This window comes from Balaenoptera borealis (genome assembly GCF_965194805.1).
Source record: "Balaenoptera borealis genome assembly, chromosome: 11".
NCBI lineage: Eukaryota > Metazoa > Chordata > Mammalia > Artiodactyla > Balaenopteridae > Balaenoptera > Balaenoptera borealis.
This window is the reverse complement of record NC_138868.1, coordinates 21,680,826-21,701,063: the sequence shown is the minus strand read 5'-3', so window position 1 is coordinate 21,701,063 and position 20,238 is coordinate 21,680,826.

Below are 20,238 nucleotides of genomic sequence, written 5' to 3'. Positions count from 1 at the left end.
ATGTATCTGCAAAAGTTATTGCACATTAGCAAAGCACACAGTGCATGATCAAGCCAATTGCCACTTCTCTGGTGTAATTGGTGGCTGCCATTTTGTCACTTGGCCTCTCTCAGTTCATAGGTCAGAATTATAGATTGAGTCCATGGTGAGATCTGAAGACTTTATCCCAGCTGCCTGCAGGGTGTGGTTTTCAATGCTTCAGTGAAGGAGAAATTTGTAATGTTCATATTGAGAGATATATAGAGAAAAATGAGGGAAAGTTCCTTCCAAAACAAACAAACAAAAAAACCAAAACCCAAAACCCTGACTCTTAGATAAAAAGCAATAGGAAGAAAGAGTAAACCTAAATGGGAGTTGAAGGATGCTGGAAATGGCCGTGCAAGATAACCAAGACTATCAACAGAAAGTACCTTTAAGTCATCTACAGTTGTTTATACAACTGAAGATACATTAAAGAATGGTGTATTGTCACTAAAGTTGTGGGGGAATTTTGAATTTTAGACCAACTTCAAGTTCACATGAATGCTTGGGTTCTGATTACACTTACATCAAGGGTGGATCTACATATAAAGTATGAGGGCTGTTACAGTCACTGCCACAGCAATTATGAAGTGAGAATTTCCAACGAGCAGTTTGGCTATTTTTTGCACAGGATGCTGTATCAGCCCATTTGACTGATGTCTGGGGGGCAATAGTTTAGGTATCATGAGCATAATGCAAAGATTCTTCTCTTTAGAACCAAACTTTTATTTTCCCATCCTATATTTATATCTCAGAATATAGCACAGGACAGAACAAAAGGCCAAAATTCTAACCAACTAAGTGCTTACATCTCTATGAACTCTCACTTTGTGGAAGAAGAGGCTGTGATTCAGCCCCAGAAGTTCAAGACATTGACACTTGCAAAGTTCACCTGCAAAAAAATAAAATTCTGCTCGAATAACATAATGGAAATTCAGGACATTTAATTTTTTTCTAGATATATTGAATTTGTTCAAAAACTAATTTTCTACCTAGAGCAGGTACCAGAGCAAACAAATATAATAATAGAATTTTGGTTTAGAATACCAAACAATGAGATTAATGAAGTAATGCATTGTATTGGAGGAAACTGCATTAAAGAAACTTCGAATGACAGAATTGGTTACTTTTAAGTTATAAAGTAAAAAATGAAATATTTTTTTTTAAAGTTTTTGTCTTTACAGATATTCAGGAGAAGATGTCATTTTAAAGACTGAATTTGAGCTGGTATCTTTATAAAGGGATTTATCTATTAGGCATTTTATTGACTAGGATTAACAATGACCTCCTTCAATTAAGTACAGTTACTTCTTTGTTTGAACTAAGGTCTCCTGGATATTTTACTGTCATCAATGTTGATCAGTAAGAGATAATGAGCTTACAAACATAAACATTATAGTTATTTTCATAATAACACTAAGACATTAGTGACCTTTTTTCACTGTGTTGACATTTATCCTGATGTTACAAAAGCAAAAGTGGTAAAACGATGCCATAGAAAGAATCACTGCAGCCACACCAGACTCTGCCAAGTAATCACCGTGTTCTCCGTCACCACAAACTAACAGAATGCTATGCCAGTAATACACAAGAATGTCCTTGATGAAAGTGAATAATATTAACTTTATGAAATCTCAACACTTTAGTACATTTTTTTTTTTTCTATTTTATTTAGTATTTTGTGTTACAAAACGAGGAGCACTTTGTTGAAAACCGTAGTAGATGGTTGTTTATAGGAAAAACGCTTGTACAGTTGTTTGAGTCGTGCTGAATTCGCTGCTTTTTTCACACAACACCGTTTTTACCTGAAAAAGCGTCTGAGAGGGAAACTATGCATATTGACAAGTATTTGTGGACTTTTCTCCAAAAAGGAACAAAAAGTCAGCCTATTCCCATAAGGAAAAGGGTAGACTTTTCAAACCAAAGATACAATTTGATATTTCAAGTGAGAATTAGAATTTTGGAAGACCTATATCTGCCATATGAGATTGACAACTTCTCAGTACTTAAAGGTGTATCTGATAATATCTGTGGGGTTTTAAACAAATGCAATTTTTGATACAATGAATTGAATCAACATTTGGAAGTTCTATGTAACTCAGCGAACCAATATTTTCTAATTGACGAATTCATGTTGGTACAGATCCTTGCAGGAGTAAAAGATCTATTCAGTGGATTTTAATGTAATATAGCAAGAAAAATTCATTGATAGGGACTCAGATTCTACATTAAAACTAACCTTTAAGAAACTATCCCTTGGTGTTTTTTCTCATAACATGAACAATGATATCCAAAATAATATTAACAGACTTTACAAGTACTACTTCCATTTCTAAATATATATCTGTATGCTTGGCTGTTTTTTTTTTTAAACATACCTCAACCTAAGTAGCATATCACAGCAGATTGAACATCCAGCTGTCTTCTATTAAACAAGTCCTTCAAGACTTGAGATTTGCAAAAAAAGAAAAAGAAATAAAAGAATGTTTCTCTTCTCACTAGTTATGTTTGTTTTGAAAAATGCAACTATCTTTCATAATTATGTTATTTATGTCAACCATTAATAGTTTTTTTTATTTTAAATAAATAAAGTATTTAAAAAATTCTCAGTTGTAATGTCAAATACAGATAGTATTGGTAGATATAACCACATTTAAAAAAATGCTCCTTGGGATCCTCAATAGATTTTAAGACTGTAATGGATCTTGAGACCAAAATATATGAAAACTGTGATTCAAGTACATTATGTACTTTTGTTCCCTCCAAAAGAGAGGACATGAATTTCTAAACCACTTAATGTCTGTTGTACTTATTATAATTAGATAATTAATAAAACGTTATTCACAATGTTGAATTATGTGTCAAGCGTTTTAATTTCTGTTGTTTCTACGAAAACTAAGTTCAAAGTAAATAGATTTTTTTAAAGAAAAGCTTATAAATTAGGTATGGTTGAAGGAAGTGTAAAATACTGAGGGGAAATAGTGTAAAAATCTGGAAGGATTCTGTCCTCAGTTTGTAATGCCTTCAAATTCTTACTACCTCTTCAAAAAATTCAAATTAATAATCTTCTTATACATAACAATTTATGTTATGTAAGAAAATGAAGTGAAACTGGAGTCAGCAGAACCACGCTACTAGAAACGTGCACTGGAAAGATCTTTCCCTACAGTAAAAAAAACTGGCTGTTGATCATCGTATGTATTTTAACTAACAAGGTATTCAAAGTAGTTATGCATTGTTTTTAATGACACCAGATTTTGACCAATTTTGAAATTAATTGACCAAATACTCATCATGCTAATACTTGTATTGAGCTTTTAGTTTTGTTACAGTTCACAGAATTCAATAATCCTCCATAATGGTTCTTGTAATTAATATGCCATAACATATAAATTTAATTCTTTGCTATTTAAGTCAACTTCACTGAGAGATTATTTACATAAAATAAACCCATTCATTTTTTGTATCTGTTTGATAAGTTTTTGGTAATTACTCCCAGATACAACCATCCCACCAATCTTGAAATAGAACATATCCATTATCTCAGAATAATCCTTTATGTATAAACCACTCTCAATCCCTAACACATAGAAAACCAGTATTCTGATTTCTTTTGACATAGATTAGTTTTGCCTTATACTGAATTTTATATAAATAAAATCATACAATATTATAGTGTAAGCCCTGACAGTTATTTTTTATGTTTTGCAATACAAGGGCATGACTTCAGGTTTAATTGCCGAGGAATCCATTACAAAGAGGAATTTCCTTCAAAGATGGCTATGGTAAATGGACACGGGGCCAGCCTCTCCACTAGATGAAGAGCCAGGCCACTTGCCCCCGCTGAGGCTTCTTTGTTTTAGAAATCTTCATTGATTTCAATAAGAGGCCATTTGGGGAACCTGTTTTATTCTCTTCCCATGCTTTAAATTCCCACCCTTAGGTTTTTAATTCCCTGACGAAGAATGAACTTGAAAAACCCTGGGTGGGTCCCCACCCTCAACCCCAATAAAAGCATAATTCTAGGTCCATGGGTTCTCTCTCTCCCCATGAACTTGCTGTGTGGCTCCAGCTGTGCTGTGTAATCTCCAGGTCTTGTAAGTAAGAAACCCCTATTTCTTTCAAAGTTTCCTGATGGTTTTTGCTGAAGGGCATCTTGCAACCATAACAAAAATCACAAGAGCTGATCCAACCACAGCATTGGTTATTGATAGGCTGACACCAGCACGGAACAAATATATACTATTTTCTGCCTCACTTTTTTTGTTCATAAAATTCTTTTGTGTATTAGTAGTTTTTATCCTTTTTGTTGCTGAGTAGCATACCATTATATGAATGTACAGTGATTTGTTTATCCATTTACTTTTTGGTAGAAAATTGAGTATTTCCAATTTGGATCTACTAAGAATAAAGCTGCTGTGAATATTCATGAACAGGTCCTTTTACACATATATATATGTATGTGTGTGTATATATATATACACCTTGGTCATGTACCTAGGAGTGAAATTGCTAGGTCTCATGAAAAGTATATAACTTAAAAGTAACTGGTAAACTTTGATTCAAAATGATTGTACAGTTTCACACTCCCACCAGCAATGAATAAAAATTCTAGTTGCTCAATGTTCTTGCCTAAATTTAATATTAACAATTTTGTATTTCTATCTTTCCTTTTAGGTAAGTAGTCTTATCTCTTTGGGGTTTTAATCAACATTTCCTGATGATTAATGATGTTGAACATCTTTTCATGACCTCTTAGATATTCATATATTTTTAAATCCTGTAACCATTTTTCTTCTTCTTCTTCTTCTTATGCTTTAAGAGTGCTTTACTTATATATTACGGATATAAGTCTTTGTTATATTTCTATCATGTATATATGCATATGTATTTTTGTGGTTTGCCTTTTAATTTTATTAATCATATATTATTCATTGCATCTTGTAAAGACCAGAGTTTTATTTTAATGTAGTCCAAATCATTATTATTTTGATTATTTTTATGCTTGTTGTTTTATGTTCTTTAAGCAATCCTTTGCTATCCCAAAGTTATAAAGCTTTTCTCTTATATTTTATTGCAAAAATCATATCACTTTACTTTTTACTTTTAGGGCCATGGCCCATTTTGTGTTCATTTCTGGGTACAATATAATATAAAAGTGAATTTTTAAAAAAATGTTGTTTCAGAACCCTTGTTGCAAGTAAAATCATTTTTGGTTTGAATTATCTTTGCACCATTGTTCACTGACAATCTATGTGTAGACTCTTTCTGGACACTGAATTATTTTCTATTAATCAATACATCTATCTTTACCTCAAGCAACATTTTCTTCACTATTATTTTTACAACACCTCTTGTTTACAAACAAATAAAAAAACAAAGCATTCTATCCCCATTGCATTCCTTGAAATTTTGTGAGGAATCCACTCCCTGGGTGGATTAACTTCGGGACAATTTAATCTGTTCTACTGGCCTATATGCCCATTTCTATGCACTATTTCTATTTCTGTCCACTATCATTATTAGTGTAGCTTTCTAGAAAATCCTGAAATCCAGGAGTTTAACCTATTCATCTCTGTTCTTTTTGAAAAATGTTTTGGCTATTACAGAGTTTTTTGTTTTAAGAGTTTATATTTTTTGGAGCAGTTATAGGCTTACAACAAAACTGAGAGCAAGGTACAGAGATTTCCTGTATACTCCCTGCCCCACTGTTACAGAGTTTTTTCACATCCATATGTAATATTTGAGAAACAGTTTTCCAATTTCTACAAACAAGCATGCTGGAGTATTAAGAGAAAAACACTATTTCTTTTACTCCACCCACAATACTTCTGACACCAAATGGTTGTGCATTTTTCCCACACCAACCAATCCTCCAACTCTCTGGACACCAACCATGTGTCCTACAATTCAGTTATGATACTAACTACCTGGAGTGACCACAGATCCCACAGGTAAAAGGCTTAATCCTGCAAGACTACTCCCCACTTCAGATGCTGGTTGTAAGTCCTGGAGTTGTAACCAGACTATAAATTGGAGGTTCCCACAAGCCCCTCCTCAGTTTCTATGATTTGCTATAAGGCCTCACAGAATTCAGGGAAACACTTATGTTTACCACTTTATTATAAAGGATAATGAAGGATACCAATGAACAGCCAAATGAAGAGGTACACAGGGAGAAGTCTGGAAGGATTTCAAGCACAGAATCTTTGGTCCCTGTGCATTTGGGGTGTGCCACTCTCCCAGCATCAACCCAGAAACTCTCCAAACTTTGTGATTTATGGCTTTTAATGGAGGCTTTATCACACAGGCATGATTGATGATTAACTCTATCTCCAGCCCCTTTCACCATCCCAGAGGATAAGAGGTGGGGTTGAAAGTTCCAAGCTTCTAATCATGGCTTGGTCTTTCTCATGACCAGCTCCTACCCAAGAGCCCACCCAGAATTGCTTTATTAGAACAAAAGATGCTTCTGTTACCCAGGAAATTCCAAAGGGTTTGGGAGCTCTGTGTAAGACATTCCCGTCACTCAGCAAATTACAAGGGTTTTAGGAGCTTTATTTCAGGAATCCAGGCAAAAGATCAAAGTTAGAACAAAAGATACTCTTAGCACCCCTATCACTCATGAAATTACAAGGGTTTTAGGAGCACTGTCAGGAACAGAGACAATATATATGTCTTATTATGTCATAAGTATTAATGTGGGTTACATTATGTCTATAGATCAATTTAGGAAGAATAACATCTTAAGAATGAGTCATCATTTTGTCGAAAACATTTTCTACATCTGTTAAGAAGATCATGTACTGTTTCTCCTTTATATTTTTGATATGGTAAACTACATTGATTGATATTTGAATTTAAAGTCAATTCTGCGTATCAGGAATACACCCCTTCTTGGTCATGAAGTGTTAATTTTTAGAAACAGATGATTAATTTTACAACAGAATTTTGTATCTGTTTCTTGAAGAATATTGGTCTTCGGGTTTCTTTTGTATTCTTTCAGGGGTTTTGATATCAAGGTTGTAGTTGTAGAATATTCTTTGTTCTTTCAAGCATTTGAATTTTTTGAAACTATTTTTATGGCTCACAATATGATCTACTCTGTTAAATGTTCTATATGCACTTGAAAAGGTAATTTATTATGCCATTTAAAGCTATCAATTAAGTCAAGTTAGTTGGTAGAGCTTTTCAAGTATTGTATAGTCTTACAGATGTTATTTGTACTTGCTATTCATTCTATCAATCACTGAACCCAACCTGTTAAAACTGTCAACTGTAGTTATGTTATTTCTCCTTTTAATTTTGTCATTTTTGCTTCATATATTGTGAAGCTTTGTTTTTAGGTGCATACACATTTAAAATTGCTAAATATTCTTTGCAGATTGATTATTTTATCATTATAAAGTGTTTCTCTTTATCGTTATGATCCCTCCTTATCATTATCATTCCTTTTTATCATTATTTTATGGTATATATATATATAACACATATATATATTCTTTACTTCACATGCTCTTTTATTCTTTTTATTTGACATCACAGATAGCTACATGAAGGTTTAAATGGGATTTTAATTAAATCAAGTAGTAGTATTGTCAACTAAGCACCTTTGCGGATGTCTGATGGCCAAGAAAGCATGCACCTCTGATTTGAAAGTATCATTGTTTCCTGATGTATGCAAATGTCTAGAAACAGTTAAAATTATTGTATCTTTTTTTAAAGGAACTTATGTCCTTTATTGGTGTCTGATACATGTTCTGTCAACAACTACATGGTGATTTTTAAGGTTTTCATTTTTAGTTGGTTGTTAGAATAATTATTTTGGTAAGCATTTTAGGCATTACCACTAGTTCACTTTGAAACAAAGCTATTCTTTTTCCTACTTTATCCATTGTTAATTTTTTCTTTCTTAATTTATTTTAAACATTAATAGTAATTACAAAAAATAGTAATTACATTACATTTTTAAAAGGCAATATCCTGTGTTTCCTGCATTTCTTAATTTCTTAAGCTCTGGTAAAATCTTTCATAACCTTTGCTCAATCAGACTTTCCAAAGGTTTTTTTTTTGTTTTAATCTCAATTCACTCTATTTAAGCACTTGCTATAATATCTAGAATTGTTTCTGTATTCCTGACTGATCAAAGACTAGTATTATATTTCCTACTAGAAATGATTTCAGAAAATAGGGTCTCAATTATGGAAATCTGAGATTAGTTTTTATAATCAGTGGGAACATGGGATACCAGTGGTCACTGGTATGCAGTGGATAGACAGTAACTTGTAATATACGGTTGTTTAGAATGGCATGTCTATTGAAGACAAGGTTTAGGAGACCAAGGTGCTGATCTAGCAGAATTTTAGGTTAGAAATAAGGCTAAATTATAGTAGACTAAATGGCTGCCTCTGACTTCACCAAAGATATTACAGATATAAAATAATTTCAGAGCTTAAAAATCTTAGCTCCATCCCCATTAGAGAACCAGCAAACTTATAAAACTACTCTAAAAGAATCACTTATCTTATAGAAAAAGTGTCAGTAATCTTTACCCAAAACAAAGAGTTCCTTTGCTTAAATTAAAGCAGAATGTAAATTCATAATTTCATTAAGAATGATATGTGAGTTAAGCAATTCAACAAGAAAGAGTGGAATCCAGGACATTGTAATGGGAATATCTGAATGAATTAAGATGAACAAAAAATCATAAATCCACATATTCTTTAAGACTCCCTTAGTAGCTGGGCAGCCCTTTCACATATCTTTGAGCCTGTATGGTTGTAGAGACTATAATGTTTTAATCTGATGCAGAAACCCTTCAAGAGGATACTGTTCTTCACAAGATCCACAGTCAAATCCAGACACATAGCTAGAATCAGACACCAGCAATCAGCATTCTCCATGCAGATGAGAACAAAATCTGGATTAGGAGAATATAGCACGGACACTGGAAGAATTGAAAGAATCTATCATCAGTCTATCTGTCTATCTATCTATCTATGTCTCAACAGAAATCTGGGGAATATTTTTAGGAATTGATTGAATTAATTTTAAGGATTTAAGTCAAGAAATAAGGGGCATCACACTGGATTGGACCAAATTAATCAATGTGGGTGCACTTATCAGATGATATGGATTCAGTAGGTTAGCTTGAGAGCTGTCAATGGCTTTAGTAATTTACTTGTTGGTTGACTGTAAACTGGACTTAGTGGCAACCTACAATAAATTCTGCTGTTTCTAATCTGTTATTAAACCCATCTGATAAGTTCCTGTATTCAAAGATTGTACTTTTCCATTTCTTGAATTTCTGTTTTATTTGAGTTTTATAGACTCCAATTCTCCTGTGAAATTCTTCAGTTAGCATCAATTTTCTCCATATTTTTCTCTATTTCTTGAACATAATAATCATAAATGTTTAAAGCCCTTGTCAGTCAATTTCAGTATCTGGACCACCTAGAGAGCAATTTCTATTTTCCCATTTGTTTTGATTTGTTTTTCCTTTTTCAGTTAAGGGTTTTTTTAAAAAATCATACTTAATAATTTTTAAGGAATTCCAGATGTTAGGTATGAAAATTTTAGTGACTCCAGATGATTTTACTTCCTCTAAGAAGAATTCACCTTACTAGCCACTAGCAAAATGGAGTTGTAGAAAATTCAAGCAGGTGCTACGCTGAGTCAGGTTAGGGTACAGCTCTGGTAAGACTCAGTTTACTCAGTCTGTCTCTACATTACCCCAGAAGTCTGGGGTTTTCAACTAGCAGGCCGATGTGTTCTGTGGGGCTCTTCTCCCTAATGGACCCTAAACTCTAAATCAGTCAATTTCATTTACATTTGATAAATATTCAGAACTGGAAACTTATCATATACTTGAAACTGCTCCCACTCGACTTGAAAAATTCTCCAATTTCCCTCCTCATACATTCCCTTTAGTGGGGTTTTCTTCAGGTTTTGCAACTGGTTCTCAGAATTTTATCCAAGCCCCAAACTGGCAAGTTTCCTCAGGGTAGAAGGTATTGCAGTCTGCTCACCCGTCTGAGACTCTGAGGTTCTGAGCTTCTCCCAATGCCAGTGTCTTAAGCCATTTACTTATCTCTAGAGTTTTCCACTGCCTTCAAGTAGATAACTTGTGTATTTTTAAAAATAAATTTTCTACTTGCTCTATGAGGAAGCATTGGTCTGCTGGCTAACATTTTCTAACTGAAAACAGAATTTGAAGACATTTATTTAATTTTAGTATATCCAAAGGGAATTGTAAGTGAATTAAAAATAAATTAGCATCAAAAAGATGAGTATAGTCATCTTTATCTTAGACTTTATGCTTCTTTTAGCATAAAGACAAGGAGAAGGTGAGCACATCTAAGTATGAGAGACAGTTACATCATGTTTGATTAAAGCATGATGTGGTTCTTATTTTGTTGAAGAACTACTCAAAGTTAGGAGAACCAGTACAGATGATTGTAGGAAGGGACACCTCTGCTTATTTTACCCTCCATAACAATTAATTTGCTCGTGTTTGTTGAACTTACTTTTCTGCATTTATAAGAATTGCAAGTGCTTGAAACTTAGAAACTGTTTTTCCCAGACTCTGCAGCCAGCAGATTCAAATTTAGGTTATACTAAAGAGAGATACTCACAGAATAAGAGATAAGTAGAAGAGAGGCAAAAATGGTTATTATGCATATGTATGCACTTCATGGGATGGTTGATATGTTTTGATGGATGCATTTGGGTGTCCTCTTGAAAATCACACCATTTGGTCCCATAGGACCAGAGATCATTGGTGGCAGTTCCTTGAATTCCTTGCATTAGTTTGCTAGGGCTTCCATTATAAAGTACCACAAGCAGAATGACTTTATTATTTTCTCACAGTTCTGGAGGCTAGAAGTCCAAAATCAAGGTGTTGGCAAGGTTGGTTTCTATTGAGGCTTCTCCCCTTGGCTTGCAGATGGCTACCTTCTTGGCGTGTCGTCACATGATTTTTCCTCTGTGCATGCATATCCCTGGTGGTCTCTCTGCTTGTCTAGATTTTCTCTTATTATAAGGACACCAGTCAAGTCATATTAGGGTCCACCCTAACAGTCTAATTTTAACTTAATCATCTCTTTATTGGACTTCTCTCCAAATACGATCACATTCTTGGGTACTGTAGGTTAGAGCTTCAACCTATGATTTTGGGTGGGTACAACTCAGCCAGTAACTTTGGGTTTCTGATCATCAAAATGCTACCAGAGTCTTTACCCAAGCCTTTTCACACTTTTGTTAACCTCTCTTCCTTCTATTAACATGCTTCTATTTGATACACTTAGATTGGTATTTGTCTTAACTTTGGCTGATAAAGAATCAAATATATTTTTATTTTGAATCAAGGACTCAATCAAGAAAACACTCTAGAAACTATCTAGAAGACTGTTGGCAAACATTTCTCAAAGGGCTAGATAGTAAATCTTTTAAGTTTTATGGGCCAAGAAAAAAAATTAAGAATATTACTTAGGTATTTGTGTAGCCATTTCAAATGAACGATTTAACAATGTAAAAAACATTCTTCATTTGTGGGCCAGATTTGGCCCCTGGGCCATAGTTTGCTAGTTCTTGATTTAAATTATTCATTCGTTTCTAGATACAAAATTCTGAAGCACAAAGAGAAAAAAAAATCAATTGTTCAAGTCACAAAAACTATTGGGACAGCACTTCGTGAACCAAACCCAGATCAGCTCTGTCATGCTGCTTCTTCATCTTAGGTTCTGGCATCTGCAGCATGTTATTCTCAGTAGTACAAACTGTGCAACGTGGATTTACCATCCACAGGAAAGGGTTTGGATTTGTTGAATCAAACAAACGTGTATGCTATAAAAACACATGGGAAGAGTGCATTCCTACTGGAATTTGGTTTAGACAACCTTTATAAGGAAGAAGTCACTTTAAGGAGTCTATGTTATCCCAAACATATGGACCTTCAGTTCCCCAGGCTAGTCCTCCAGTTAGAATGCTATAATAATATAGAGATTATTTTTTTACATTAAATATATTTACTGATGGTTTTATATATTCCCTCAGGTAATAACTTAAAAATATGTATTTTTGGACATTATAATATACTCTTTATAGCACTGTGCTATATACACCTGAAAGAAAAGAAATGAACATGTATCAGTCCTTATCCATGTGGGTTAGCCATTTGGATAAAAAACCAAAATCATGCAACAGGTAAAAGCCATCACTTTTTCTATTTCTGCTTGTTTAAAAAAGAAGGATAAGATATTTTCTCTCTGGTTTTTGTGCCTTTGTTTTCAAATGTGAACAAATGTACTCAATATGAAAAATAACGTTCTAAAATAATTTCTTCTAACAATTATTCTTAGTCTCACATTTATACATCAAAGTTCTTGGAACCACTAAAGCAAAAATTTATAAGTATTTCAGAATTATATTTTGCTCTTCATTATAAAAAGGTTCTGAGAGAAAACTCTATATGGAGAAGCTTTTGAATTTGTATAGATTTAACTTAAAATGTAGCTTACCTATTAGTTGCTTTTCTTAAAATTATCTATATTTTAAGAGATAATAGCTAGTTGAATGCTTTGTCTTCTCAAAGTAATAGTGTGTTATAGCCACTGTTTTCCTAATTAATTTTCTAATTATGACTCGTACTCTGGCTTCAAGTTCTGCATTTCAGCCAAGCTGAATTAAATAATAGGGGATTTATAATGTTTTATATCCATACTAATGTATGGGATACAATCAGGAAAAGAGATGCTAAGGTAAAATGTTGAAATAAAAGTTTTTTTTATATGAATTAAAATCTTATTTTTAAAGAAAATCATCTGTTGAAAAGATAATAGATCTTATCATTTGTCTTTTTTTATTGTTGTTCTCTTTAATACACTATACCACCATAAAATTATTGACAAAGTCCTAACAAAAATAGATTTAAAAGACCTTTTGAATATACAGGTCATTGTGTCAATGTTTCTATCTTCAAAAGGTAGACATAATTAACAATTTTTGCGTTTCTAAAAAATTTATTACTCTTAAAGACTTTTAAAGAGTAGGATTTGAGTCTTCATATCTTGGGGGAAAGCCATATTCTCCTACAATTTGAAAAAATAAATACTGGATAAATTTTTTCTACCTTGTTAAAAACAACAACAAACAAGCAATGAATATATAAACTGACAAAGACTAGAGGTCTAGCTATATCATGTTTTCTATATGGGATACACTACTTATTAATGAGTTTCCTTGGACATGTTCTTTAAGTTCTCTAAGATTCAGTTTTATTTTATTTTTAAAATTAGAGTAGGATAGCTACCATATTGATTTTTCAAAATAAATATTTCATGAGTTTAGATATATGCATGTGTATATGTATTAAACATTTTGGGAATAGGCATACTTTTTAGTATATAAAAAGTATTCCCTGAATATTTCCTGACCATGTACTGTGATTGTTTTTGATTCAACCATTTACAGAATGGATGGTCGATAGTTGGATAGAAGAGAGAAAGTCAGAAAATGAGAAGATAAAAATGTATATACCTCGTACTTCATTACAGAACACTATATTAAGTGAACATCATTGGGGAAAGGGTAATGGACCTATTCTATAATATAAATGAGTTTTTAAAAATTAAGTAAAAGAAAAAAAGTTTTTTAGATGCTTCTCTTTGATATCAAGTTGGATTAGATGTTTGAGGTGTTTTTATAAAAAAAACCCTCATAATTATTCATATCTGCTTCTAATAAGGTAAATTACCCTACATTTTAATAATTCCTTGTCCAGGAAAATGAAATGTAAGCTAGAATAATCAGAAAAAAAAAATAGGTTATTCCCAGATTATGTAACTGAACACATAGAATATGTAGAAAATACAAAAGAATTTGCATATATATATTTATAAATAGTTACACAAAGTAGCTGAATACAAAAGCAGTGAAAAAATCAAGAGAATTTCTATATAATAACAACAAATAAAAATAGTATTATATAAAATACCATTTTAAAAAAAGCACCAAAACATATCATATAAGTAGGAATAAATCTAATAAACACAGTACAAGACTTCTGGATAGGCAAATAAAAACTATTATTGAGAATAAAGAATATAGAGATGATAGATAGATGAAGAGAAAGATGATAGATGGATAGTAGATAGCTAACAGATAGTCCATGCCCATGGGTTGGAAGATTGAGTATTATAAGCATTTTACTTCTTTCCAAATTGCTTTATAGAGTAAATGCAAATCTGATAATTTCCAACACTTTAGTTTTTCATTTGTAAAAGTTGAGTAGATTCTAAAATATACACTGAAATGTATAGAGGGCCAAGAATAGCCAAGAAATCTTTCAAGAAGAACATCATTGGAGTATCTGTTGTACTAGTTAGCAGGAATTATTTAAAAGCTGTCATAATTAAACAGTATAATATTGCTGCTAGGTTTGACAAATACACCGATAGAACAGAATAGAAAGTTTATGAATAGACTAACACATACATAGGCATTTAATATACAGTAATGTGTCAATACAGAGCACAGAGCAACATACCAAAAAAAACTCAATTAAGATGTTGTGTAGATACCTATATATTAAAAAAAGAACACTACCTGACCCAACCACACATAAAAATCAAGTCCAGATTGATTTTAAATCCAAATACTAAAGGAAAAATAATAAAATTTCTAAACAATTGTATAGGAAATTTTTTAACATCTTAAAGTATGGAAAGAATTTAACAAGACAATGAAAGCACTGTTTATAAAGGAAAAGATTGATAAATCAAGCTGTATTAAATATAAGAAAACCTGTCATTCACTAGACACATTATATCTAATAAGGACATTTTAGTTACATTGTGGAAATTTGTTCTTATCCTTTAGAGGTTCATGGTGACATTTTTACAAATAAAAAGAGATATGATATCTTGGAACCTTGACTTTAAAATAATCCAATTGTGGGTGAAAATGGATAGGGTAAAAGCGAAACTAGATTGTCCATGGAGTAATAATTCTTGAAGCTGTATGATGATATAGATTCATTATACTTTTCCCACAAATTATCCCTCAAATGTTTGAAAATTTTCACAATAACATATTTAAATCAACAGAGTAGGAAAAATCACTTACCACACATATAATAGACAATGGGCTCATATCCCAAATTGGTAAAGAACTCCTATAAATCAGTAAGACAAAAAGATACAAAACACATAGAAAAATGACTAAGAGACTTGACCAAACACTTCCCAAAAGAAGGCATTCAGATTTCCAGTAGACATAGGAAAGAAGATCAACATAAATAGTCATAAAGGAAATGTAAATTAAAATTAGAGTGACAGACACATTCTGGCACAGCCACCAGAATGGCTAAAGTTTTTAAAAATATTGACATACAAAGTGCTGGCAAGCATGTGGCACAAACAGAACATTCATATATTAATGATTGAAGTATAAATTATTACTGACAGTCCTTGGGATCCCAGGCAGGCTTCCCGGGCCCCCAAACCAGAAAGGTGCTATGGAGGGGATAACAGAATACTTCATTAGACAGAATGCCAAACACAGTAACTGTGTAATTTTTCCCCTAGAGGAACTCTCCTTATATCAGCAATAAACAGAAAGAGATCATATTGATAAATGGTACCAGAATTTTCTACCTTTAAAATAATCCCAGTGGAAAAATTTTAAAATGTTACTAACCTCAAGAAACTTAAATGTTTTGATTTTGCTTTAAATAACACTGAAAAGATTGAAAATTTGGAAGGATCTGAAGGGCTAAAGAAAATTAACTTGATAAATTTCGCTGGAGACCTGAGCAACAGTAAAACCCTGCAGCACAGTCTCCATCTGGAGTTCTTTTGTATGGGTAACCCACATGCTGACTTTGAATGTTACTGGAAGTTGGTGGTGGCAACTCCTCAACAATTAAAGTGTGGGATGATAAAGAGAGTTCAGAATGAATTCAAGAATTGCAGAATTTATCCAGTGATTGGGGAGGAAAAGCTTATTGTTTCAAATGGGCAAATACAGAAAAGTGGTTCAGAGGAAACTTTAAGAACAGCATAAAAATAGATGAGAAGAAAAGTAACCCTGGCTTTGACAGACATTGGCACACAGATATTGTCACCACTATCCTGTTTTCTTTAGTGAACAAAGAACATCAGACATTAGAAGCATGAAAAAAGGGTCCCAACCAAAATAAATTAGATGAAAGCAAAGAATAGCAGCATTCTGGTATAAGCTTTCTTCAGTTTACTCCTGATTTTAGATGGGAAACCCTTAGGCATGGAAAAATGATGGAAAGACCAAGACAAATTAAGTATTACAAAGAAGAAAGGTAAACCACTGAGAACTTTGATCACTAAAGTTGGAAAAGTCCTAAAACTAAATGAGCCCAAACTTGATTTCTCTTGAAAGATGATGGAAGACAGAAGCAGATCATCCTGGATCTTGCTGTCTATAGGTATAGGTAATTGATGTCGATGCCCAGTCAATGTATGTGAGAGGAATGCTTAAGGGAAAGTCACATCAGCTTATATTTCCTGAAGTGCTCAAACCTCACAGCAACTCTGCTAGGAAATCTTTAGTAATCTGCATGCCCAAAATAGAAGAAGTAACTATAGGTAGTAGAAAACATCCAGGTCTTTGAAAACTACCTTGGACATAAGCAGAGAACAAACAAACGAAAGAAGCAAGCAAATTGAGAAACTAGTAGTAGATTCTAACATGCATGTATTTCCTGATGTAGCTAATGTAGTTCAAGAGGAAAAACACACTCCCAAAAGCGTTGGATCTGAACCAAAATTATACCAAGTAATGAAGATCAACGCTTTGTTGTTAACCATGGATGCCTCCATTGATGTGAAACATTAGGCTGCATGGTCATTGACTGTGACCCATGAGGCTCAGTTTTACTCAACGCAAAGAGTATATGCATAACATTTACGGGTTAACAGAGCTATTTATCAATATTACTAATATAATGTTTTAACTCCTAACTTTGTATAGTACTACTTAAACTAGTTTAAAATTAAGATGTGTCCCTTGGGGAGCGTGGCCACGATGGCAAAGTAGGAAGACCATGAGCTCACCTCCTCCCACAGGCACACCAAAATCACAAGTACTTAGAGAGCAAATATTTATGAGAACAACCTCAAGATTAGCAGAAAATATTTTCCAAAATAACGATATAAAGAAGGAACCACAAGGAGAAGGGTAGGAAGGGCAAAAGATGCAGTATAGTCAAGATCCATACCCCCAGGTAGGTGACCCCAAAACTGGAGGATAGTCACAACTGCAGAGGTTCTCCCCAAGGAGTGAGGGTTCTGAGCCCCACATTAGGCTCCCTAATCCAGGTGTCCTGCACTGGAAAGATGAGCTACAAGAATGTCAGGCTTTGGAGGCCAGTGGGGTTTCAGTACAGGGGAGACAGAGGGCTACAGGAAAAATAGACCCCTCTCTTAAAGGGCATGCTCAGAATCTCACAGGCTCCAAGTCCCAGGGCAGAGGCAGCAATGTGAAAGGACCCTGGGTCAGACTCACTTGCTGATCTTGGAGAGTATCCTAGAGAAGGAGGCGGCGACTGGGGCTCCCCCTGGGGACATAGATACTGGCAGCAACCATTTAGGGGAGCTCATTCTATCATGAAGACACTGGTGTTGGCAAGCTCCATTTGGGAATCCTCCCTCTAGCTTATTAGTGCTGGAAAATGGCCTCGCCCACCAGCCAGTCTCCACAAGTACTGGGATGCCTCAGGCCAAGCAGTTGGCGGGGAAGGGACGAATACTGCATGATCTCACTTATATGTGGAATATAAAAAACAAAACAGAACAAACAGAATGAAGACAGACTCATAGGTAGAGGGAACAAAGAGGGTGGTTGCCAAAAGGGAGGGGATAGGGGAATGGGAAAATGAGGCGAAGGGGATTAAAAGGTACAGACCTGCAGTTATAAAATAAATAAGCCATAGGGATGTAATATACAGCATAAGGAATGTAGTCAATAATATAACTTTGTATGGGGACAGATGGTTACTAGACTAATTGTGGTTATCATTTCATATTGTATGCAAATGTCAAATCATTATGTAGTATACCTGAAACTAACGTCAATTATATTTCAATAATTTTTTAAAAGTTTAAAAATGTATCTTAATATGCTATAGCTGATTATTTGTCTATGTAAAGTGTTGGCTAGTAAAAATGCTGAAAGCGTTACTACCAACACTTTGCAGAACATTTTGGAATCATCCATTGTATTTGCATACATGCATATCTTACATTTTAGCAGTTTTACTCTTTGTGTGTACCTGAGAGAAAAGCATAACAGAGAAGAGAATTGTACAGCAAAACACTATTTCTAAAAAGACAAATAAGGAAAAAAGAAACATAAATATAATTAAATATATACAAATATATTTATATATGGATCCTTCTATATAAGTGTTTATTAAATACCAATTAATCTACAGTGTTAAAATATATGGTATTCTGTACCTATGGGGAGAAGGAGGGGAGTGTGATTAAGGGAGAACCAGGGGCATCAGGTGTTTTATTTATTGTCCTCTTCTTTCATAAGCATCCATGTTTTGATAATTTATGGGTATGTACATTTAAGTTTAGTGTTCTTTTTATGCGTGGTATACTTTAATAAAATATGCTTGGGAAAAGCGACTTAGCTTAAAGTGCATTTAATAAGTGTGCGATGTACATGAAATGTCAAGAAGTACAAATAAACAGTGCTTGGTATTTAAGGTGTCGTCGTTACTTGGAGAATGATAGCAAACATTTTTAAATGCCAATTTCCCTGGATTCTCATGGACATGGAGTTGTTTTAGTTTGGAGCTTTAACAATTCACTCATAGGTTAAGAGCAAGAGCCCTGCTTGATATCTAAGAGGGTTATTCTACTTAAAGCATAAAGCAGCTTTGTAATGTTTTTCCTTAGCAGTTTTTGCTTAAAAAATTTAAACTTAATCTTTAGATAGGAATTATTCTAATGTTTAACCCAACTGTATCTCAGAAAGTACTAACTTTATTTGTGTCTTTTCTGAAGATCCAAAATCCTTAATCTAAACATATTGATGACTATTCATCTTGTATATTTATTTGTAGTACTTACTACTTCATATTCTCTCTTATCTAATCCCTGACCATAATATTTGATCTCCTATTTGTCATGAGGGAAGCCTGATTTGTCTGTGTGAACCCAGTACCCAATATTAGCCAAAAGATATTACATGTTTTTAAAGATTCAATGTTGAGTGGTATCTAATTGGATTGGAATCAGGTCAATAATATTTTCGTAACCCTGAAGTTACTGTCTTCGATAATAAAGATTAAAATATTCAAACCATCAATTTGAAAACCAAAACAAAAAATGCCTAAGTATTGCTGGGATAGATAGCTTTACTTTATAGTCTTATAGCAACAGAGTACTGCTTATTTAAAAATATATATTTTTAAAAGAAGTTGAGGAGAGTAGTTGGAAATAATACACATTGGAGTCATTGAGCTACAGTTCACAGCTAGAAAGGAGGGATACTATCATCTCCTTCATTTAAAAAAAAATTATTCTAGAAGTACCATTAAAAAAAAAAAACAGGAAAGCTAGTTTAATGTATAGGAGCTCAATGTTTGATGTCTATTTAGGAGATATAATATGGAACATGAAGGATTATTTATACTACTAGTAAACACATTTAGAGTGCTGTATAAACTGAAAACTATAAAGGACTTCAGTAAAGGGCTGCCACATTGATTATACATATATTGTATGTATATATACATATACACATTATACATCATGAGGAGCTTTCATATACATTATGACGACTCATTTCAACATAGCAAAGTGTGTATTTCTCTCATTCTGGAGATAATAAACTTGAGACCCAGATGGGTAGTATTTGTCTAAGATCTTCTAGTGAGATGCCAATGGTGGTACCTTGTCTGTGCCTGAAACTGAATTAAGGAGTTTCATATAATATTTTATCTTATTACATACTTGTTCACCTCACACATATACCTACACATACACATGCCTGAGTCCATTATCATTACTCCAGTTTTACTGATGAGAAAATGAGACTTTTAAATTACATCACTTGAAAATTTAGAGTGAATTTTTAAGACTATAGATTAGTAATAAGACAGCTCTGAGTTTGCACTCCTGTTTCTGTCACCAGATACTTAAGCTCTTATAAGTGTATAACTTTACAAAT